At 44.5% G+C, this 24,720-nt stretch overlaps 1 long non-coding RNA gene across 1 annotated transcript in view; it reads right to left on the bottom strand.

Moving 5' to 3' along the window:
- The window catches only part of LOC120301304, a 132,481-nt gene extending 107,997 nt beyond the window's left edge, over positions 1–24,484 (bottom strand). The window contains exon 1 of the long non-coding RNA XR_005554858.1: positions 22,328–24,484. This is a non-coding gene — a long non-coding RNA (uncharacterized LOC120301304). The remainder of the gene's footprint in view (positions 1–22,327) is intronic.
- Positions 24,485–24,720: the final 236 nt, after the last annotated feature.

Below are 24,720 nucleotides of genomic sequence, written 5' to 3' on the forward strand. Positions count from 1 at the left end.
TTCCATACCTGGGGTCACCACAAACGTTATGTCCTCTTCATGGTTGCCCAGGGAGAGGTGTATTGGCAGAGTGGCTAGGGTAGCTGGCACCCCCCCTGCTATGGATCCATCTAGCTGGCCAAATGAGATTGGTTGTTCCAGTCTCCTGGATGGGATGCCCAGATTCCCCACTAGTGTTGGGCTAATGAGGCAGCGGGTGCAGCCAGAGTCTATTAAGGCTTTCACCTTCACAGCTTCGGGCATGGGGGGGATTAATATAGTCACTGTTTTGAAGATGGGTGTGATGCATCCACTTACCAGGGGTTCGCCCTCCGAGCTGTCATCTGAGGCATCCACCGGCCCTGTGGTGTAGGCTGGAGTTCTTTCCCCTTGGTGAGCAGAGGTGGGGGGTTCTGCAATTTCCATCATTCTCATGGCATTTCTTTTGGCTTAGCTGAATACTTTCTGGGTTTGTTGATTGGGGATCTGTCTGGGTTGTGCTGGGGGGCCTTTGAGCGGCATTCTACAGCTTGATGCCCTTCTCTCTTCCGCACTTGAAACACCCCATTTGCTTCTTGGCTGTATCCGATGATTTCACCGGTTGGTGTGTCAGCTCAGGCGGGGGGCGGCTCCATTGTTTTCTTCGGTGGTGCCTCTTCAATATGTCGATCTCTGCTTCCTCTGCCAGACGTACCATTCCTCAAGTCGATGGTGGGTCCCCTCGGGGCAGGCAAGCATCATATAGATCATAGTTTAGTCCGTCTTTGAAATGGCCAAGGAGGATGTCTTCTGGCCAATTCAGTTTGCTGGCAATGGCCCGGAATTCTTGTGTATACTCGGCCACTGGGCGTTTGCCTGCCTCATCGTTGTTATTCTTTCACGGGCTTTGCGATCAGCCAGGGGGTCTTCAAATCGTCTTCTCAAAGAGGACATGAAACGGTTGAAGTTACTGAGTTCTGGGGCATTGGAGTCATGCAAGTTCACTACCCAATCCGCAGCTGGTCCATCCAGGGCAGATTGCACGATCCGGATGCGGGCTTTGTCGCTGGGAATGTCCTGCCCATATTCCTCCATGTAGCTGAGGACTTGGGTTAGGAAAAACCCCAAGCGTGTTGGCTCCCCTTTGAATTTCACCTCCAACGGTGGACGTCTTGGAATGGATCGGTGCCTCCGTTGTGGGTGGTAGTGTCTTCCGTCCAGATTGCCATCTGTGGTCCGGTAGGGGGTGGGGGCTCCTGGATCAGTAGATGTCCCTGGGGTTGCAGGTTCCACGTCCCCCTCGGTGTCTCTCCCTTTGTGGCTCCAGGAACTGGGGCGGCCGTAGGGCTCAGTATTCTCCTCTCCTAGGGAGCTGAGAGTTCTCTTCATCAGGTCAATAGCTTTCTCTAGGATCCAGTCTGAGTACGGTGCCCAGCTTCCTCCCTCTTCACTTGCGTGCAGGGATTTCTCCATCTCCTGCTTCCATTCTGGTTGCTTGGTCCCCCGTCTCAGGGTCACCTTTCTTGATTCCTTTCTCCACTCACTTTTCTTTCCAACGTTCATCGACCAGCGAGGCTTGTGGTCCTGTGTCTCCACCACTTCTTCTCCCGAGGAATCTGACCTCTCAGATCCCAACATCTGGCAAGGTTCCAACTGGGTCAGCGGCTCTCTTTCCAGGGAGTTTTCCCCCTCTCTTTCTCCATTGTCTGACATGGTAAATTTTTTGCAAAATCCCCCGGCAAGGGTCTCCCTTCCAGGTGGATTAATTTTGCAAGTCCTGTCTAATGTAAGGACCCACCCCACTTTGCATCTTAAGAAGACAGAACTCTTGGAATAATTCTTCCAACAGGAATCCTTTATTAAGAGAAAATGGTTGCAGGCATGCTAGACAGGACTTGGGGTTCAAGCTCTCCATTCAAGGTTTTAAGGGGTTCCCCAGTAGTCCCACCCAATCAACCCCCCTTCCAGTGATAGTTTCAAGTATCACAATTCCGGCCCCTTTCTTCTTTCTTCCGTCTGGATGGGGACTTCAGATAACTACATGAAAGGCAACTACCCTCCTTTGGTATGCTAACACTTCGAGGTTACAATAAACACACATTCAGCATTCCACTCTTTGAAGTGTAAAGAAGGAAGTGAGGGCCATAAAGCCCCTTTGTTCTCCCCTTTCTCTCCCTCTTATGGCAGAATCCAGAGAAGGCAGAATTGGGAGTTTCTATATTTGATAATTTAAAGATGAAATATAATTGGATTCTGACAAATCCCCCGAGATTGTAAATTGCATACAAAATCAATTTTGGGATGTTGCTAGTGTTCAATTACACCTACTCTTCAGGAAAAAAGTATCCCAGGTCTAAATATACAAAAACATTCAGCCCTATTACTGCAAAGAGCAGAAATAATAATAATAATAAGCTACACTCTTAAAAACAATTAAATGGTATAGGTTCTTCTGCTTGAGCAGGGGGCTGGACTAGAAGACCTCCAAGTTCCCTTCCAGCTTCTATTCTATTCTATTTCTATTTCTATTCTGTATAGGCTTAAGAAAAATTTTGTTTGTTGCACAAGTTAGTAAAATCAATTAAAACATTTCCATCCAAGCTTTTTAATTATTTCAATTGTTTACATTTATATTGTTTAGAAAGTATTGTTTTGTTTCACCCAATTGAATGCAGAATTCCAGAGAATAGCTAGAAGAGATAAGAATGCCCTCTTAAATGAACAGTGCAAAGAAATAGAAGAAAACAATAGAATAGGGAGAACCAGAGATCTCTTCAAGAAAATTGGAGATATGAAGGGAACGTTTCATGCAAAGATGGGCATGATAAAAACACCAAAATGGCAGGGACCTAACAGAGGCAGAAGAGATTAAGAAGAGGTGGCAAAATACACAGGAGAACTATACAAGAACGAGCTTAGCATCCCAGATAACCACAATGGGGTGGTCACTGACCTCGAGCCAGACATCCTAGAATGTGAAGTGAAATGGGTCTTAGGAAAGCTGAGCAACAACAAAGCTAGTGGAGGTGACAGTACTCCAGCTGAGCTATTCAAAATCTTAAAAAACAATGCAGTAAAAGTGCTACACTCGATTTGCCAGCAAATTTGGAAAACTCAACAGTGGCCACAGAATTGGAAAAGGTCAGTTTACATTCCAATTCCAAAGAAAGGCAATGCCAAAGAATGTTCAAACTATTGCACCATTGCACTCATTTCACATGCAAGTAAAGTTATGCTTAAAATCCTACAAGCTAGACTCCAGCAGTATGTTGATTGAGAACTACCAGAAGTACAGGCAGGATTTCAAAGAGGCAGAGGAACTAGAGATCAAATTGCCAACATACGCTGAATCATGGAGAAAGGTAGGGAGTTCCAGAAAAACATCTACTTCTGCTTCATTGACTATGCTAAAGCCTTTGATTATGTGGATCACAACAAATTAAAGAGATGGGAGTACCAGACCATCTTATTTGTCTCTTGAGAAACCTATATGAGGGTCAAGAAGCAACAGTGAGAACTGGACACGGAACCACTAATTGGTTTAAAATTGGGAAAGGAGTCCGGCAAGGCTGTTTACTGTCGCCCTGCCTATTTAACTTATATGCAGAGCACATCATGAGAAAGGCAGGGCTAGATGAAACAAAAGTTGGAATTAAGATTGCCAGGAAAAATATCAACAACCTAAGATATGCAGATGATACCACTCTAATGGCAGAAAGTGAAGAGGAACTAAAGAGCCTCTTGATGCGGGTGAAGAAGGAGAGTGCAAAAGTTGGCTTGAAACTCAACATTAAGAAAACCAAAATCATGGCATCCGGCCCTCTCAATTCCTGGCAAATAGATGGGGAAGAAATGGAGGTAGTGACAGATTTTATTTTTCTGGGCTCCAAGATCACCTCAGATGGGGACTGCAGCCAAGAAATTAAAAGACGCTTGCTCCTGGGGAGGAAAGCTATGGCAAATCTAGACAGCATACTAAAAAGCAGAGACATTACCCTGCCAACAAAAATGTTTATAGTCAAGGCCATGGTTTTCCCAGTTGCAATGTATGGCTGTGAAAGTTGGACCATAAGAAAGGCTGAGCGACAAAGAATTGAGGCCTTTGAACTATGGTGCTGGAGAAGACTCCTGCGAGTCCCTTGGACTGCAAGGCGTTCAAACCGGTCAGTCCTAGAAGAGATCAACCCCGACTGCTCTTTAGAAGGCCAGATCCTTAAGTTGAAACTCAAATACTTTGGCCACCTAATGAGAAGGAAGGACTCACTGGAGAAGGGCCTAATGGTGGGAAAGATTGAGGGCAATAGAAGAAGTGGACAACAGAGAATGAGGTGGCTGGATGCAGTCACTGAAGCAGTAGGCGTGAGCTTAAATGGACTCCAGAAGATGGTAGAAGACAGGAAGGCCTGGAGGAACATTGTCCATGGGGTTGCGATGGGTCGGACACGACTTCACAACTAACAACAACAATAATATTTAATGGGTGTTTTCATTATATTTCTGTTGTTTTATTTCTATTTTTGTAATCCACTCTGAAGTACTATATGGGTGAGGGGTGCTAATACTTTAATTACATAGAAATACTATAATATACTGTATACATACAAATACAGAGAGATATATTCATTGGAGATATAATCCAAGCTGCTAACTTTGGATTCTTCCAAAGCCCATATAAAGAGACAATTGCCCTGTTGTCATTCTATGGTGAAGTAAATCCATATTCACAGTTAGGCAACGTTCCTTATGAGAACTGACTAGCAAAAGAAACACAAAAAGATCTGCAAACTTTAAATATCTCCAAAACTTTACCTCTGACAAAACGTTATACAAAAGAGGATGGGGACAGATGTTCGGAAAGCCAAACATTAGATCTGATTTTTAATCTACTGAAGTTCTCCAGCTGACTGGTTTTCAATATTTATAGACTGTTCCAGTCATACTGTTAGTCCCAAAGTGGTTGTTGTGAACTGAATAAAGATGCAAAGTTGGCTGCAGTTTATATCAGATCTTGATCTGGTACTATACAAAGTTGGGATTCAAGCTCACGCTGTTTAAATTGAGATGGGCATTCACAGCCTTCTGCCTGAATAGACATTTGCTTCGGTAGAAAGGCTTAACTTCAAACTCTTTAAATCCAAAAGCTGCGTCACAACTGATCACAATTTTTGTGATCAAAAATTGAAGTCAGTCCTCAGGAAGAGCTCCAAGATGGTTATCCGAGAATGGACTTTGGGCCAGTCAACCCAAATACTTCATAGGGTGTTATGTCCCGAGCCTTGCAAACGGGCTCGGGGCGTTTGCAGGCAGTCCCGGGCAGGTGCAAGCTGCCCGGGACCAGACAGGCTGTCGCCAGCGCCTGTGCGCATGCGCGGGTGCTGGCGCGGGAAAAGTAACACATTGACCCGGGAACTGCCTATATAAGAGGCTAGGAGCTTTTGGGCGTTGCTGAAGCCTTCACTTGTAAGCTGAACACAGAATAAAAGGAAACCTGAGAACTACAACTGCTTCTCGCGTCTGCTTTTCGCCAAGGACTCAACACTGGCGACGAAGGTGGGATGCCTTACATCGCCTGGAAAGGAAGAGGTGTAAGCTTACCCAAGTGAGTCCTGAGCGGCGGAACGACAGAAAGGCGTTGACTCGGCAGCTACCCGCCAATCCAGTGCGCATTCGGGGGTAGGCTGGCTGATAGACCCGTCTCCTGAAATGGCAAAGGTTGGAAGGCTTTCGGAGTTCGATGTCTCACATCCAGAGTGGTGGGAGTCCTACGTAGCCAGGGTGGAAAATTACCTCAAGGTGAACCAAGTGAGGGAAGATAGCTTGAAGGCTGCCACCCTGCTTTGTGTCTGCGGTCAAGACGCCTTCGAAATCGCAGAGAACCTTGCAGCACCTGTCCCGTTAGAGTCTGTCAGCTACGCAGATCTAAAGAAGCTATTGAAGGAGCACTTCCAGCCCAAGATGTCCGTCATCGCATGGCGCCACACCTTCGAGCAGAGGGATCAACGATCCGGAGAGTCGGCCAAAGAATACATCGCCGCATTGAGGAAGGCCGCCAAGCACTGCGAGTTCAAGGACCTCGAAGAACGACTGAGGGACCGATTCGTGTGCGGCTTAAGGCATCGAGATCTACAACAGAGGCTTTTCGCCAAAGAAGAATTGTCCTTCCAAGATGCCTTAAGAGAGGTCACCGCAGAAGAAGCAGCAGGCGGCGCCGTCAAAAACATGCGGCCGATCAGGAACAGTCCAGATGTTGCATCCGTGCGCCAAGAGGACGTCCAAGGGAACTCCGAGGAGGATCCGGACGAGGAAGTCGACCGTCTCCACCCCACGAAGGAAGGGAATCAGAAAGGAAGCTCTGCAGTTCCCCTCAAGTGCATCGGCTGTGGAGGTCGCCACAGGAGACCGACTGCAAGTTCCGCTCTGCTATCTGCCGGGCGTGCGGGAAACAAGGACATATTGCAGCTGTGTGTCTGGGCCGACGAAAGGTACAACCTCAGGAAGAACTGCGCCTGAAAGGTACCAGGGTCCCCAGCCAGAATAGGGTAGGTTTTTGCGCTTCGCGAAGAAGCATCTTCAGGACAGGCACACACAAGCCCATCAAGAAAAAGCTGTCACTCAAGGTGAAGCTACAAGGGGTTCCATTAACTATGGAACTAGACACGGGGTCTGCCCTTTCAATCATATCCTTACATACATTTAGGAAGATTTGTTCCGGCAGTGGAACTCAGGCTAAATTAAGGCCTTCAGACATTGTGTTAACAGACTTTCAAAATTCGAGAGTGTGTGTTAAGGGGGAGGCCACCCTTAACGTACAGTATAAGAATTTTGAAGGTCCACTAGACATATTAGTAGTAGGGGGTGAACGAACGAGTCTCATAGGACTCGATTGGTTTGAAGCCTTGGGGATACACGTCACGGGGCTCAACAGCTTACAAACACTCGACCTACAGGAAGTCTGCAAAGAATTTGCAGATGTCTTCAGCCCCCAGCTGGGCACATTCAAGGGACCTCCTGTGTCCTTAAAACTAGACCCCACTGTCACACCCATTAGAATTAAAGCAAGAAGGGTCCCTTTTGCTTTAAAGAGTAAAATTGACACTGAGTTAGACAAACTGATCCAACAGGGAATCCTAGAACCTGTTGATTCCAGCCCTTGGGAGACCCCCATTGTCACGCCTCTAAAGGCAAATGGGGACATTCGCATTTGTGCTGACTACAAATGCACTCTTAATAAGGCATTGCAGCAACATGCCTATCCTGTTCCTGTGGTCAGTCATATTCTGGCCTCCCTCAAGGGGGGGCGCGTTTTTGCAAAGCTTGACCTAGCTCAAGCGTATCAACAGCTGCCTGTTGATGATGATGCTGCTATAGCTCAGACTATTGTGACCCACAGGGGAGCCTTTAAGGTAAAAAGGCTGCAGTTTGGAGTGAATGTCGCTCCTGGGATTTTCCAAAGCGTAATGGAAAACACACTGCGGGGCATACCGGGGGTTTGCCCCTACTTTGATGATGTCTTAATTGCAGGAGACTCCACACACATTCTAGCTGAAAGGCTAAGGGCTGTTCTGTTAAGATTCAGGAAAACAGGCCTCAGGCTCAAAAGAGACAAATGCAAAATTGGGGTGCCTTCTACTGAATTTCTGGGATTCAAAATTGATGCTGCTGGGATTCACCCTGCTGAATCCAAACTAACTGCCATTTTAGAAGCACCTAGGCCAAAGTCTAAGGCCGAACTTCAGGCCTTTCTGGGCCTCCTGAATTTCTACAATTCCTTTCTTCCACATAAAGCTAGTGTAGCTGAGCCTCTTCACAGGCTATTAGACAAACAAGCAGTGTGGCAATGGTCACAAACACATGAGGCTAGTTTCAATGAGGTCAAGGCCTTACTCACTTCTAACAGTGTACTTGCACACTTCAATGAGTCCCTTCCTGTGTGCATCGCTTGTGATGCTTCCCCTTACGGGGTAGGAGCTGTCCTGAGCCACCTCAGGTCTGATGGAACTCAGGTTCCTGTTGCATATTACTCCAGAACACTGTCTTCTGCTGAGCGCAACTACGCTCAGATAGACAGGGAGGCTCTGGCTGTTGTTGCTGGAATTAAAAAATTCCATGATTTCTTGTATGGCAGGCATTTCACGGTCTTCACTGACCATAAGCCTCTGCTGGGACTGTTTACCACACGTAAACAAACTCCCCAAATCATTTCTCCTAGAATGCTTAGGTGGTCTATTTTTCTGTCTGCATATGATTTTTCCTTACTCCACAAGCCTGGGAAAGAAATGGGCCATGCTGATGGCCTCAGTAGATTGCCCCTGCCAGTAGTAGAAGCTGACCCTGCGCCAGCTGTCAACATTCTATCCATCCAAGCCTTGCCCGAGTCCCCTCTGAATGCCAGGGATGTCGCCGCTGAAACAGGCACAGATCACACACTTTCACGTGTCCTTTCTTGGGTTTTGTCTGGATGGCCTGAGCACTGCCCTAGTCCTGAGTTTCAGAGTTTCTGGTCCAAAAGGAACGAGTTGTCCACTTCTCAGGGTTGTCTGCTTTGGGGAAACAGAGTTGTCATTCCCACCTCAATGAGGACTAGGATCTTAGAGTCCCTCCACGAGGGTCATCCTGGCATTGTTCGCATGAAGGCCCTTGCGCGCAGCCACTTGTGGTGGCCTGGTTTAGATAAGGACATTGAGGCTAAGGTGCATGCATGCCACCTGTGCCAGCGCTCTCGCCCAGAGATGCCCCAAGCTCCTGTGCATAGATGGGAGGATACACAGTCCCCATGGTCTAGGGTGCACATTGACTACGCTGGGCCCTTTCAGGGCCAGTTCTTCTTGGTCCTCGTTGACAGTCATTCAAAATGGCTTGAGGTTGTACCTGTCTCATCCACCACCACTGCAAAGACTATTCAGGTACTGAGGGGGATTTTTGCTGCACACGGGCTCCCAGATGTCATCGTGTCTGACAACGGCCCTCAATTTACTTCCTCCGAATTCCAAGCTTTCTTACAGGCTAACATGATTCGTCATGCCACGTCTGCACCCTTCCACCCGTCCACCAACGGTATGGCTGAACGCATGGTCCGCATCACAAAGGACGCCTTGAAAAGACTCACCTATGGGGACTGGCATCACAGGTTGGCTGACTTTCTCCTTTCTTACCGCACCACACCGTCCACTTCTACAGGGAGAAGCCCAGCTGAACTTCGCTGGGGGCGCAAACTTACTACGAAGCTTGACCGGTTGCATCCGGACAGACTGCCTTCATCTACCTCACATCCTAGGGCACCTAGACAACTACTTGTGGGTGCCCCGGTTTGGACTCGCAATTACGGGCCTGGTCATACATGGGTCCCCGCTTCTATTTCCAGGGTCACAGGTCCTCTCTCCTACGAGGTAGCCCTGGACAACGGTCGTGTCCTGCGTCGGCACATCGACCAACTCCGCCCTAGGCGGGACCTTTCAGATGAGACTCCTGGGTCTTTTCCAGGGGGGGAGGGGGACCCTTTAGAGCAAAGGGAGGGGCACGAGCTGCTGCCCACCTCCAATCATGGAGCCACAAACGGCCCATTCCAAGATTCCGCGAGTGCCCCAAACAGGAATTCTAAGAGCCTATCCAACTACCAGGCATTCATGCCTACTCCAGCCAGGGAGTCACCCCGGGGGTACAATCACTATTCACCTGCACAGCACAGTACTCCAGTCAGGGAGGATACCCGGGAGCATCCCAATAAATCATACCCCGTAACAGAGCTGGCACATAATCCCCAGAGTTGGCCTGACCTTACCCCAAGTCCTACAGGGGGTCAAACTTACAGGGAGGTGGTCGAGGAACCAAGTCCCGACCGCAACACCTCTAGCCCAAATCAGGGAGTAACTGAGTTTTGGGAAGGTACAGAGACCCACACGAGCCCGGACACAGAACGGGGCTTAGGGATTGGACAGCCTCCTGACAGGTCTTGGACGGACCTAGGAGGTTCTATAGAGACGCCCAGCAGTGGCTATCACTTCAAGGGGCCCGAGGGCCTACAGCTAGGCAGGTCAACCAGGTCACAAAGTGACAGAAGCCCTGGCCTGACGAGCCCGGTGGGCGAGCAAGCAGGCCAGGCATCGGGGCACAGTCCTTGGAAGGCACCAAGGCATGATAAGGAGAACAGGCTCACGTCTCCCCTCAGTCAGGAAACACCTGTCAGAAACCCAGAGCTGAGAAGGTCACAGAGAGCAAGGAAATCTCCTAAATACTTAGAGGATTACATAACATTGCTGGCCAAACAAAAGCCAGTAAACAGTAGGAGCACTGGGGAGTAGAACACTGCATCAAGAAATAATTGTATGTTGGTAGTAGTCTTAGCCCGGGGGAAAGGGGTGTTATGTCCCGAGCCTTGCAAACGGGCTCGGGGCGTTTGCAGGCAGTCCCGGGCAGGTGCAAGCTGCCCGGGACCAGACAGGCTGTCGCCAGTGCCTGTGCGCATGCGCGGGTGATGGCGCGGGAAAAGTAACACAATTACCCGGGAACTGCCTATATAAGAGGCTAGGAGCTTTTGGGCGTTGCTGAAGCCTTCACTTGTAAGCTGAACACAGAATAAAAGGAAACCTGAGGACTACAACTGCTTCTCGCGTCTGCTTTTCGCCAAGGACTCAACAGGGTTGTTGTCGTGGAGAAAATAGGAGGCAGAAAAAGTATAACATATGTTTGCCACCTTGAGTTATTTATAAACATATAAATCCATATTTTTTTCACCCTACCCAGCTAGGTTTGTTGAATAGTTGTGGTAGTTTTTCAACTAATATAACACTGATGGATATTCAGCAAATTGGCAAACCATTCCTTCTGAGTTACATATTCACCCAAAGAGTTGGCAAAAGCCAGACTCCCGTTCTGGCAGTCTTCTCCAAGCTATCTTTAAATTGATGTAGTTGGGCCTCTTTCCCAATGAGCAGCAAAAGACTATATCTGGCTCCTTATCAATCTTGCAGACGTCTAAATATTTATTCTCAGAAAAAAATGTTAAGGACCGTCAGATTACAAAGTACAGCCATCCATTTTCTTGCAGATGACTGAGAAAAAAGAGAAAATGGCTTCTTTTTCAACAGTCCTCTAACATAATGGCTGTTGTCCTTGGAAAAGTCTGGGACAAACCTACGTACTGCATATGAATTGGGGCTTGTTGTTGCAATTACTTGCTCAGTTCTTTAGCCCACTTAATGTGCATTATTAACTATACGGTACTTGTTTTTATCTCTGGTTATTTTTCTGCTGTAAGCTACCCACAGTTGCACTGTTTGAGTTGGATGGCCATAAAATAAAAATTATATTTGCACAGGACCTAGCAAATAAGGCTGTGTCATGTATGTAGGCAGAACCAGGATCTTCGGGGTACATTCCCTAGGTAGAAGGTTCTCTGGGAGAAGGACCTTGTTTTCCAAAATGATATTACAGTATTTGAGAACATATATTAGGCCTGTATTGGGGTTTGCAACACTTCAGGTGTGTTTCAGCTGTGAGCCAAAATGTATGGGCTGCGAAAAAAGGGTATTCAAGACCACTTTCAACATGAGTGTTCAGAGTGCCTTCCCCTACACTACACTGTAATGTGTCTTGTTTGTTTGTTCTTGCTTAGCAAGTTATATTAATGCAACTTTTTTATGAATGTTTAACATGCAAAGGTGATGGTGGCAACAAGAACAACTATGGATTCTCACCCACAGTCCATCCCCATATTGAATTGATCTGACTTAAATAGATCAACTATTTTACAGCTGTTGTAGCCCGTATCTGATTCTGATCCTGACATAAACCCATTCAGCACTGCACATTTTATACCCAAGATAATAGAAGGCCTAATACTGACAATACTTACCATGGGCTAATACAACTGCTTTAATAATCTTCATATTACATCTGTCAGGACTGGTTGTTATAGTGCTGGCAATCTGCATGAGCTTCGGCCAAGCAAGCCAGTCACTTTATTTATAACAAAATAGTGGAAACAGCATGATGCTTATAAGCTCTGAGGTAACTTCCAGGATTGCAATTGCAATAAAAGTGACTCCTTGTGCACTCTTAAAAGTCTTCTGGAGTTCTATTTCCTCCAATTGCTCCAATATTCAAGAAGAATTACAGCAACTCTGGCGTCTCACCAAAATTAACAGCATGCATTGTTTCATCTCCAGGACATAAAAGGGAAGGAAGGCTATGTCAATGACTTTCAAACTGCACTGTAGGGAACTGAGGAGTTCCTTAGAAGTCTATCAGCATTTCCTCAAAATGCAAAGATTACAATGCCAGACCTGCTTCCCTTAAAGGCCATTTTACCAGTACCCAATAACTCTTGTATTACTTAGAAAGACAATCGAGCATGTTCAAGAAGGCACAGTCATTTTAAAGAAATATCCTCAAATTATTTTTAAGTCAAAAATAGAGAAAATGATTCCATGAGTGTATACAAAATACATACTCTTAGCATTCATTCATCAAGGTATCTATCTAATGGTATTTATAGGCATAAGCCTGATATTTATCCTCTTCATAGTACATACTGAAAACCACAACCATAAAAATGCCTCCATCAGTCAGATTGGCATGGTTAACCCACACTACTTTGCTGTCAGAAGAAGATGGTCCCATATTCCACAGCCCTATAGAGAGGACTGCATGATCGCAAGGAATACTCGGAGTTGCAATCCCAATACTGTACATTTAGAGGGCAGCAGGTTTATCTGAGGCTGTTGTGAGACTAAAAACAGAAACGTTTTAGAAATTAAGTGGATGATCCACCAAATCATATTTTACTATGGGCGAGATCAAAGAATCTTCTAAGTCATTTGAAGGTTATTTTGGAAGGGTTGTGTGGATGGATGCTTGTGTGGATGGATGCTTCCTTTCTCTTAGTACTTAGACCAGTGGTGGTGAACCTATGGCACACATGCCAGAGGCGGCACTCAAATCCCTCTCTGTGGGCACACGCACTGCTGCCACTAGCAGCTCACGCAGGTCCATTAGGCTGCTGCCACCGCCTGGAGTAGCAGCCCCACCCAGCATAAAGCAGGCAAAATGGCCGGCTAGCAAGCTCGAGTAGAGGTATTAGAGCATGGAGGTGGGCACGCCTACTTGGCCATACCCACCCAGTCTGCTGTGACCACCCTGGCCATGCCCACCCAATGGGCCACACACCCTGCCCTCCCTGAGGGAACCACAATGCTGATGCAGCCCTGGCACTTTGAAATAAATAAGTGGGTTTTGGGTTGCAGTTTGGGCACTCAGTCTCTAAAAGGTTCGCCGTCACTGACTTAGACCCAAGGTGGCTAATATCATCTGATGATGTAACCTAGTTTGGGCAATGAACTATAAAGCTCCAGGCTGGCAGTTCATTTCAACTGTGGAATGCCAGGAAATCTAAGCCAGATTCAGGTTCCCTTTTCTCCAAGTTGACAGAATTATTCCCTTTCAGGCTGCAAGAGCAAACTTCTTCTCTATGAAAAATAACCCTCTGTGTTAAAAAGAAATTGCTTGTGAAGCAAAAAGCAAATTTTGATGAAAAGGTAATTTTGGAGGTGTTGGGACTACTTTTGTTTTAATGGAAGCATGTAATTCCCTTCAGTTCAAAGGGGTTTAACCCATATTTATTTCAGAGTGAAAATTATGTCTGTCTGATTTCTGTGGGAGACCTGATCAAGGTAACATGTAGCAGATCTTGCAATCCTACAAAGAAGCTGGAACTAGAAGCCACCTTCTGAGAGGTCCACAAATTCTAACCCAGTGGTTCTCAACCTTTCTAATGCCGCGACCCCATAATACAGTTCCCCATATTGTGGTGACCCCCAACCACTTATACATCACCGGGTGCCAGGGGCGTGGCCAAAGAAAAGGGGGGGGAAATGGTGGACAGCCTTGTTTGGCGACCCCCGTGAAATGGTCATTCGACCCCAAATGGTTGAGAACCACTGTTCTAACCCATTTAGGCAGGCAAGGTATTTGGTTTTCATCCAAGCTGGGCCCTCCAAATCCATACCCAAAACCTCCCTCCTTCTCTTCAACAGAGGGGGAAATGATACTCTTCATGACCTGAGCAGGATTTGGAAGTCAGACTTCCAAGGGCCTCCAACATTCATGCCAGGAGCACACATCTTTCTCACTCCAAACTCAATTTTAATATTTTTTTTAAGTGTTCATCAGATCACTTTGCATTCTTTTCCTCCCTCTCCAGCACTTTCCCCCCACAAACAGAAAAGTCAGAAGCTAGCGGTTGCTTAGCAACACACACCTTTCCAAAATGACATTGTCAACCATTGTCCTCCTCAAATCCAGCAAAATTCAGGATGAGAGATTTGCTGTGGGGACCTCCCGGCAGGGCTGCTATTCATAAAAAAAAAAAAAAAAACTTTGGAGATCAGGATGACTCACATCCTGATTGGCCATTTATTGGCCCTAAAAACCTGGCTTCTTCCTAGACCCAGCCCCCAAGTGTGTGAAACAACCTGTCTCCTGGTTGTGTTAGTGATTGCCAAATTTCTTTTGGCTGGAACGTATTTTAATTGTTATAGTTGTCATTGCAATTTTAAATATTGTTCACTGTGTCATTTGCTGAGATGGGTGGCTATATAACTTGACCAAATAAATAGGTGCAAGGCAGGCAGGAAAATCAAAAGACTTCTTCACCTACTGGATTTCCATCTGACACTCTGCTGTTTGAGGTCCAAGAACTTGCCTTTCCAATAAACTGATGCCAAGTAATCTTGGCTCTGCTTGTTTAGAGATCAATTTTTGCTAGGTTATTTGCGGAGAGAGGGAGCTAAAAGGAGTGGCAGAACCTCTTCATGGATGAGGAACACAAAGGGACAAAAGTAGCAGCAGTCCTGTTTGTTGCCTCCTGCCAGTAACATGAGCCCCATGTTTTCTCTCTCTTCGCTTCTTAAAATTGAGTACTACATTCTAGGGCAGTGGTTCTCAACCTGTGGGTCGGGACCCCATTTAGGGTCGAACGACCATTTCACGGGGGTTGCCAAACAACTCAGTCCGCCATTTTTTTCCCCTTTTCCTTAGCTGTGCTACTCCCTTTTATTCTATTGGCTTTTGAAAGCCAATAGAATAGACTCTCTTGAATAGAGTCTAATTCTATTGGCTTTCCAAAGCCAATAGGAATGGTCCAGGCTGTCTCTGCCCTGCTGAGCTGCCAAAAGTCCCATTCTGCAAACGGTGCTGCACCAGTTGAGTAGTCCTCGACTTACAACCGGTTGAGTTGTCCTTGACTTACGACCGGTTGGGGGTCGCGGCATTAAAAAGGTTGAGAACCACTGTTCTAGGGTAACATTTCTCAAACTCTGCATTGTCCCAGTGGGTCTTGGTGCTTTCTCTCTCTTCCCACACCCTTGATTCCACTTGGATAATGTGAAAAGAATCATAAGTAAAGAGTCTGAACATATGTTGAAAAAGCCAAAAACAATGTTAATGCTAATAATGAATTATTTTTTTCATGTTTTCATTTTTAAAGGGTTTTTTTTTCCTGCAATAACAATGCTCCGGATGTTTGTACCTGCTATGGTTTTATGAAAGTGATGAAAGCCGTTGGTGATTTTCCAGTGGATCTCAGGCATACACACAGAAAATAGAGCAACCTTTCTCTGTGACACAGCAACCTGGGTTGGTCTTACAGACCAGCTATGTCAAATCATTCCCGTGTTTGACAACACATTCCCCTCTGTTTGACAGTAACCAGTTCATCATTTTTTGCTGCAATAGTCATTGCAATTCTCTTAACACTCTTCAAAAGATACTAAGAAAACAGTAATGACCATATAAAGGCTTTGGCAGCTGTGCTCTTTGAAGACTATTCAAAAATATGATTCTGGAATCTTGATTTTGGAATTCAGAGTCAGAAATAATTTCAGAACACTCCCAATATCTGATCTTGATGTGCTTGGAAGCAAGAAAGGATAAAAAGAAGGAGCTATTTTACCCTGTGATTGGAAAAAAAAAAATTATCAGAAACCATTTCAGCCAGTTGCTGTCATCCTGCCAATGGGAAATGCAATCTCACCATTATTATTGATCAGAGAAACAAATTAGGACAGTGTGTAGTTCTTCATCTGATGTTCCCTTTAGAAAAAAACTTAACTTTATTTAAATTTAATTATTGTATTGTGTGTTTTATTATCTGTGTTGGGTGCCAAATGTAGAAAAAAAGTAAAATCACACAATAAAAGTTACATAGGATCAGAACAATGTCATTAATTGCTTCATGTTTCATTTCTCCCAAACCATGTAGACCTGACCTCCCAGAACTAAAAAAAAAAATGATAATTTATTTACCTTGAAGAGATTCAGGCTATATAGAGTCCTGCAGAATATAACTAATAAATCTCTCTATAAGCAATTTCAGACAGGAACTTCTTTATCAAATTATATAAACTTGCAGATCAAGTCAATGTACAGTATAAATATTAAATATATTTATAGTATTTAGTAATTTCACTAAAAATTTATTTCAACTGCATGTGGCCTTAAATGCTGCACTCCTATTTACCTAAAGAGAGGCATCTTTGTTATGGAATCCCCCTTTCATCAATAGAGTTAAACCTGCACTTTATGGAAATGTCAACAGAGAGAGGGAAGCAGGAAAATACAACGGGATAGGAAAAGTTAATAAAACACCAAATAAAGTGCTGCTATTTAGGTAGGTAATTTTCATGTTTACATGACATGACTGGCTAAGACATTTCCCCTCCACTTTCTTTTCACAACTTTGTGCACCGGTAACACATGCGTAAGGGTGTCCCAACTGGTTGCCAAATTTACAGTTCTCTCAGCTGAGACAGATAAATAAATAATGACACCAACCAAGTAAGTAAAATATCTGGGGTGGAAAGATCAGGCCAGCATGACTCTGTAATGGGTCAAGGGGGTGTATTGTTGGATATGTGTGCACCTTTTCAGGCTATGCTTCTAATTGGCTAGACTGGTATTCTCAGGGTTGTCATTACTTCCAGTTCCTGCTCTTTGTCCTCACAATTTCTCTTTATCTCCTTTGACAATAGAATAAACACCATACTAGGCTGCATATCGTCTAGGAAATTGCATGACCTTTAATTCTTTTACTCAGAATACAGGTAAATAAGATATTCGTGTTTTCTATCAATATGTAATTTTCTAATACAAATTGTCTTTTTTTAAAAAAAGACCAGCTTCCTTTATGAATTGCTTTATTATTTTAGTCTTCTGCTGCCCACAGTTCTCACAATATACACCCACAATATTTTTTTCCGCCAACGGATATGGTAAAACTAAAAGAGTCACAAAAATGGGCTGCCTATATAGAGACCAAATGTTCCCTGAACCTCTCTAGGATGTTATCTTAATTGCAGATGGGGAAAGAGTTACTTAGCCCCCCCCCCCCAAAAAAAAACCAACAACATCAGTTTGGATGAACTTCATCCTTGGCCCAATTCCAGTTAAGTGTCATGCAAAAAGAGCAATTGTTTCACTGCAGGAAAAAGACTGAGGAGTACAGTAAGCAAAACAGCAGTCTTAATAATCTCTCTGACTTTCTTGGAAAAGACATGTTAATCAGCAGCAAGGATTTGTTTGGTTTCACTTATGCAGAGTTCTTTATCACGAACCTGTATCAGTAAGCACAGTATGGGTTTCCCAAGTGACTGCATAGTTTGAAACACTGTTTCATGCTTTATGGATCAACGTTAAGGGCTACAAGTGTATAGATGGTTCTAGTTAATAGCAGTTTTCTGTCCCGTGACACTGTCCAAATGTTTACTTTAACTTCCATCACTGTCGCCTAGCAAGACAGCAACGGAAATCGGAGTACAACAGAACTAGAAGGGATCAGGTTAGGGAGACCGGTTACGAATTTTGCAAATTCTGCTATCATGAAAATTACATGGTATGCTAGGTGATGGAACATGCAGAGCTTCTGAAATTATAAAGTTAATAAATAAATATGTTCATGCACAAATACATGCATACAAATAATGAAATTTATTGGCAAGTTTCCAATGAATACAAGCAAAATAGGCCAAATGAATGTGAACTGATTGCATACCATTGCAGCATTACGCCTATGTCCGACAACTTCATAGAACCACAGCACAAGTGAACACTAACTGCACTGATGTTGCTGTTTCTATACTACAGTATCAAAAGCCCTCAAAAATTAAAACAATCTGTATGTATCATAAATGAATAAACAAAACTTTTTAACATTAATTAGCTAAACATTTGGAGTTCTTCATTAGCCACTGAATTTGTATGGGTTTTTTTTTTTTGTCTTTTTATTGTCTTTTGTAAAATTGTATTTTTCAGAGTTACCAGCTCCAGAGTGCACAGTTTTCACATTTTACTACAAAAACAAACTTCAAGATAACACACCACCACAAAGAAAACTTAAGAAACACCAGGGAATATCCTTGAATTCTCTAACAGATAAATACAGATGACTCTTATGATTTGGGCCTGTCCTAATTGCAGCAATACAGATTTATGACAGCCAGGTGGCCTTTCACTCCTTTAATCTACAATGATTTCTACACATATGCACCAGAAATTTCAATTTGCAGGGAACACATTTATTTATATCCTATTGTTTTCATAAAGAGACGTGGTGGCACAGTGGTTAGAATGCAGTACTGCAGGCTACTTCTTCTGACTGCCAGCTCTCAGCAGCTTGTCAGTTCAATTCTGGCTCAAAGCTGACTCAGCCTTCCATCCTTCCGAGGTCGGTAAAATGAGGACCCAGATTGTTGGAGGCAATAGGATGACTCTGTAAACTGTTTAGAGCAGTGTTTCTCAACCTTGACAATTTTAAGGCATGTGGACTTCAACTCCCAGAATTCCACAGCCAGCATTGCTAGCTGTGGAATTCTGGGAGTTGAAGTCCACATGCCTTAAAATTGCCAAGGTTGAGAAACACTGGTTTAGAGAGTGCTGCAAAGTACTGTGAAGTGGTATATAAGTCTAAGCGCTATTGCTATTACTAAATAACACAAGGCAGCAAGTATACCTAATACACCTTCCTCCTATTTTTCCTCACAACAATAATCCTGTGAAGCCAGTTGGGCTGAAAGAGAGTGATTGGCCCCAGGTCACCCACCCAGCTTTCATAGCTAAGGCAAAACTAGAACTCAGTGTTTCCCAGTTTGTACCCTGGTGTTTTAATCAAACCAAAGTGGCTCATTGGCAATTGGCAAACTATAGCAATTGCATAATACACTGTTATGCAATTTGAGATACAGAAACATAATCAGACGAATTCTTTTTACAATTAGGTTCCACTTCCCTCTTATTAAAGAGCTGAAAATATCTCTGACCACTGAATACAGTGGGATGGGGAACTCGGGGTTAAAAGAGCTGTTGTGAAAATATCAGATGAATTTATGGAACCTCACCCCCACCTGGCAACCCATCCCCCCAGAATCCATATCAAATTCCTACTTGGCTATAAAGTACATAGCATAGCTAGTAGCTACGATACTGGGGTTACCAGCACAGACCCTTCACCTTCCACCCTAGACATACATTAAAGGTCATATGTGTGATCTTTTGTGTCCTTTCATTGTAAAGGTTTCCAAAACCAGTTGTTAAGAACATTCAAACTGTTGTGACCTGACACTGACAAAGCTTGCTTTTTCTGCTTTTATTTCCCTTTCTTCTCTTTCTCTCTCACACACAAATACACACAAACTCACTGAATTAGCTTGAATCTGTACCACCAAAAACTGAAAGAAAATAACGGAAAGAATGCTGGAACTCGCTTTCCCTTGGCTTGTTGTACAAGACACGCTGCTTGTTTTCTACTATTTGGGATGCAGCACATGCTCTCCTCTTGCATTCTGGGCAAGCAGGGTAGCCCTGCTTTGCAGATGATGTTCCTCTGTTTCCAACAGCAGGTTATCAACTGCTAGGAAGAAAAACAAGTGAATTTTCCCTAATCGTCCCTCCCAAAACACAGCAGCCGCATGTTAAGCAAGACTATTGTTGCTAATGGCCCTGGGCAAGTAAAAAGCATAGCTGGTCCAAGGCTCTGAAGTGCCAGAGGTGAAATAAACTACATCACAACATCCCCATTCCCAGCCAATCATTAATGAAGAGCATAATCCATCAAAAGTTCATGCGTTCGAAAATAATGCTCTCCATTCATTTCAGCAGCACTCATATAGCCTCAGGAAAAAAAAATTTCCACAGGATTTTATGAATTAGATGTAACCAGACCTCTACTCCATTGCTATGAATATGGTTTCCTAAAGTACCACGTGGAGAGCCTACCTTCCCTTGTTCCAGGTTAAGCCTGGATTAAACTTTTCTGGCACTATACAACAGGGAACATAAGCACCTTTCTTTCGGGGATGATTGCACAGGTGTTGCATTTATATTTCAGTGAATGTTAATATTCTGGCTCGGGGGACACTCAAACAGCAAGCACAGAACAAGAAGTGGATCAACCAATCAGCACGCAGGATGCACATCTCCGTACAAGGCGCAGTTGGGATTTGGAATGTGTGCGCATCCGCCCATCTACAGCCATCTGCAACCTCCGCTTACCCATCAACCCCTTTGCAGAGTAGGTATGTAGTGTCATCTATGTGCAATTGTGGGCAGCTCTAAATCAAACTTTAGATGGTCATTGCTATCGGATGTCCAGGTACTCTGAATTATAACCCTCATAAAGCTTTACTACTTGCCCAAACTTCTAGTGAGTTGCAGGTTGCCTGCCCTGCTGGAAAAGCATGTTTGAAATTTTATATGAGACTGAAGTTCATCAGCCAGTCACAACTCCTGGACCAGCAGCATCGTTAACAACAAATCCAGGAGCATAAAGTGATCATAATAGGAGCCTTTGGTATAGACTTCCTTGGGGACAGAGGTAGGGCAACCTGTAATGAATGTCTAGTTGTGATTCACAACCCTATAAAGCCAGATTACTTGGGGTTCTTCCAGTTGAAGGATTCTTTGACATATTTTTTTACTGGAGTGAGAGAGAAGCAGGTGGAAAAGCGCAAATGGGTTGCAAATATCAAGTGATTTTGTGGTTTGAACCTTTCGAAAAATGCTGTGAGTGAGCTGTGACATTGGCATAATAAAAATCTTGCCTGGAATCCACCCAGGATTCAACACCAATGTGGAATTGCCTCAGCCTCCTGGCTTAAAGCCCAGCCTTTGGCTGGAAAGGATAGCACTAAAGAAAGGCTAGGATACTGTAAAAGAAAAGGAACCTCTCAAAGAAGCTTGGCCTTAGTCAAACTGGTAGCCCGAGTAGTCAGAAATGATGGCCTTCCATTGAATAATCTGGAGCCCAAAGTTTCTACACTGTTTGCAGACTCATCCATGCAAATACCCTGACCCAGAGAAATGATGCACATCAACCAGCAGCACTTAAGACTTTTTTTTTTTAGTTTCAATAACGCTCTTTTATGCCTTTAAATCAGCCTTCCTCATGGAAAACTCACACTATGTCCAGGCACCATCCTAACACAGCTGGACGACAATCTGCTTTAGAGTCTGCCAATTCGGATCAGCACTCAATTAAAGGCAGCCTTGCATATGCAAATCAGCCCAGATTTCTCGATCGATTTTGGAATTCCCACACAAAATCTATCTGTGGAAACTACAAAGTGATGTAAAGACGAAGGATGGATGGGGTGGGGAGAAGTGATGTTCTTTCAAATCCATCTGTAAGGCCCCTAAAAGAATCCAAATGAATTCTGGATCTAAATCTCTGAGTTTCACTGCACGGGAGACCACGCGAACCCAAAAGGCGCGTGGCAGCGCCGAGCAGACCCTCGCGCGTAGAGAAGCCGCCACTCCACGAAGAGTCCAGTCCGTTCCGCCCAACTCGGCATACGTGAGGTAAATTATTAACATTTGTGACCTACCGCGCGGGGAAAGTCGCCGCAGTATAGATGGGCGGTCAACGGAACAACCCTGCACGCGAAATCACGACCAAATAAACACGCGCGGAGGGGAGAGGAAGCATCGCCTCTCCACCGGCACCCAAGCGCGCCCGCAGAGGCCGGAGTCCCTGCAGCAATTTGCCGCCCTGAGTGGCTTCAGCGCACCCTCCTGAAACCGTCTGCAGAAAAACCAATCCCCTCTCGTCGAGTTGGCGTTTTGGCGCAGCAGCGGACGGAGCTTTGGAGCCTCGAGTGCCTCTTTCCCGCTGCAGGAGTAAAGCGAGCAAGCGTGGACGGGCAAAGCCAGAAGAGGAAAACCAAACCACCCAGACCGAACCGCATCACAGCAGGTGCTCTGCAGCAAGCCCGGATCATCCGACAGAAAGAGGCAGCTGCCTGCGCAGCCAGAAGGGACGGGGAGAAAGAAAGAGAGAGAGAGAGAGAGAGAGAGAGAGAGGCGGAGGCGCTTCGCGTTGCCTTACCTTGCAGAGCAACCGAGGGTCCCTGGAGGCGATCGGCGCAAATAAGGAAGGTGCGGCAGCCGGTCCGGTTCCGTTTTCCGCCCAGCTTGGGTTTCTGCAGGGTGCCAGCAACCCCATCCGTTGGCGAGGCCGATGCCTTTTGTTTTTCGGGCGTGGTGTGAAAACGCGACTCCAAGTAGCGCGCGAAGGAAAGCGTACCGCCCCCCCCCCCGCCCAGCGGGACTAGCAAGCTGGGGGAACCCCGCCTCGGCCAGCCGCTTTCTACCTAAACTCCGTCCGTGGACAGGCTAGCAGGGTGGAGAACCAAGGAGGCGGTCGGGAAGGGTAATTATGGCAAGTGGGAAGCGCTCGTGGGTGCGCGTACGTGTGTGTGTTCGCTCACGAGGCAAGCTAGCGCTGGGTTTCGCGTAAGCAGAGTGTACTGTACGCTTGGGCGATGCAGAAGAGAGAAAAGCTTCGAGTTTGGTCTCGCAGCTCCAGCAGGCAGAGAAAAAAAATACGAAGGAGTAGACTGGTACAACTAGTAAGCGTCCGGGCGTGAATCCCGAGAAAAACCATGGGAGTTCAGGGTCATGTGAATAAAGCACAAACTGTTTCTCTCTGAGCATGTGCAGAGCGCCTCACTCTGTCCGGGTGGTAGTCAGGTGTCGATTTAAAAAAATAATAATCAGAAACGCTTAAGGTCAGACCGCTTTAATGAAAAGTGACTTTCCATTATAAAGGGAGCCAGCTTTTGATTTGGTTCCAAACGACTTACTGGACTTTTTCCTGACCAAGTACACATCTTCCTTTACTGCTGTTTCAGGAAGCCTTGGCTCAAAGTATTTGGATTTGAAAAGAAAAGAAAATCCATGGCTAACCCAGAATTCAAGCTATCAAGACTGGCTGAAGGATTTCATCAGCATGTTTAATATTTTTCTATTTTTTTTAATTCCAAGAAAAGAATAAAACTGATGCACATTTTAAAAATATAATGAATACAACGTGCTGTAAATAAATAAGGAAGCCGTGTATTTTGAATTTATAGACACGTACTTGATAGTACATGCTTCCAGAATAGGACTTATAGCTGCTGTGAAAGTGGATGCAAAGAAAGCTGTGTAGGCATCATTCTTTAATGCCATCAGCCAAAGAAAATGTGGCATTGATCCTTCCTTGCTTATTATTGCTTAAAAAAAACGTCATTGTGGATCTCCAGATTGTAAAGTTTTGGAGGAGAACTCCTATTGGAATGCATTTTTGCTTCATGGGGTCTGAAGTTCGGGGGGGGGGCTACTCTTTCAGTCTGTGTCCTGCCAAGGAAGATATTGTGGTCAGAGCTCTTTCTCAGAACTAATGGAAGATAAATAATGCAATAACAGTTTGTTAATGTAACAAAGCTGCTTTAAAAAAATAGTACAGTGGAAATCCCAAAGCAACAAATACGTCAGATTAAAAGAAGTAGTCAAGATGCTTTATCCCTAAGCAGTCACATATTGTGCTCCAGAATTCAGAGCTTGGACAATCTAAGTTTGAATCAGATCCATATTGGTTATCCATCCAAGGAATATAAAATAGCTACTCTTCTAAAATAATGATATGTACTGAATATCACCCTACCTTATTTTATTATTCTACGGTTTAAAAAGTTGCTGGTACAATAATCTTAAAACAAGAATAAGGGGTGGAATTTTGTTTAAGTACCGGTAATAAAAATCAACAATAAAAGTACAATACATCATAGATGTCATTCAGTTAAACTAGACTAAGGGCCAAATGCCAGCTGGAATCATACTGGTAGTAATTGAAATCATACTTGGGTTCCAATAGAAAAGAATATCTGTAGCTCAGGATTAAACTGGAGTTCTTGGTGCTCTCTGAGCTTAGTTGATGCCTTGCAGATGTTGCACATTGATGATGTTACCTACTTGATAGTGAAACGTGCAAGCAAGGACCAGACCCAGAGAACTCCATCATATCTAATGCCTGTATTTATTTATTTATTCTTTAAAAATTCCGAATATGTTAACTACTATAGAGGTATAAAACTAACTAATAAAAATAAATTATGATTGAATATATTCTTGTAACTCATTATGCTATAGTTCTGCCAAGGCACAAGTAAACCAATCACTTACGGTTTAGCATGACATCTCTCTTAGATTAATTACTGGAATAGGGTCCCCTTCCAAAACAAGAAAATTATGAAAGACTTATGAAAGACAACAGCAATTGCTATTTAAATATGTTGTCGAGGCAAAAGATTAAAAAATATACGATAAAATAGTTGCAAAATTTCAAAGAGGCAGTAATGATGGATCAATGGGAAGACTTATGAAGAAAAAAATCAATCAAATATACATCAAGATATAAATGAAGGAAAAATTGGTACAAAATGTTCTAAAGGTGATATA

The sequence above is a fragment of the Crotalus tigris genome, unplaced genomic scaffold (genome assembly GCF_016545835.1).
Source record: "Crotalus tigris isolate CLP2741 ecotype Arizona unplaced genomic scaffold, ASM1654583v1 scf7180000024375.2447938, whole genome shotgun sequence".
NCBI lineage: Eukaryota > Metazoa > Chordata > Lepidosauria > Squamata > Viperidae > Crotalus > Crotalus tigris.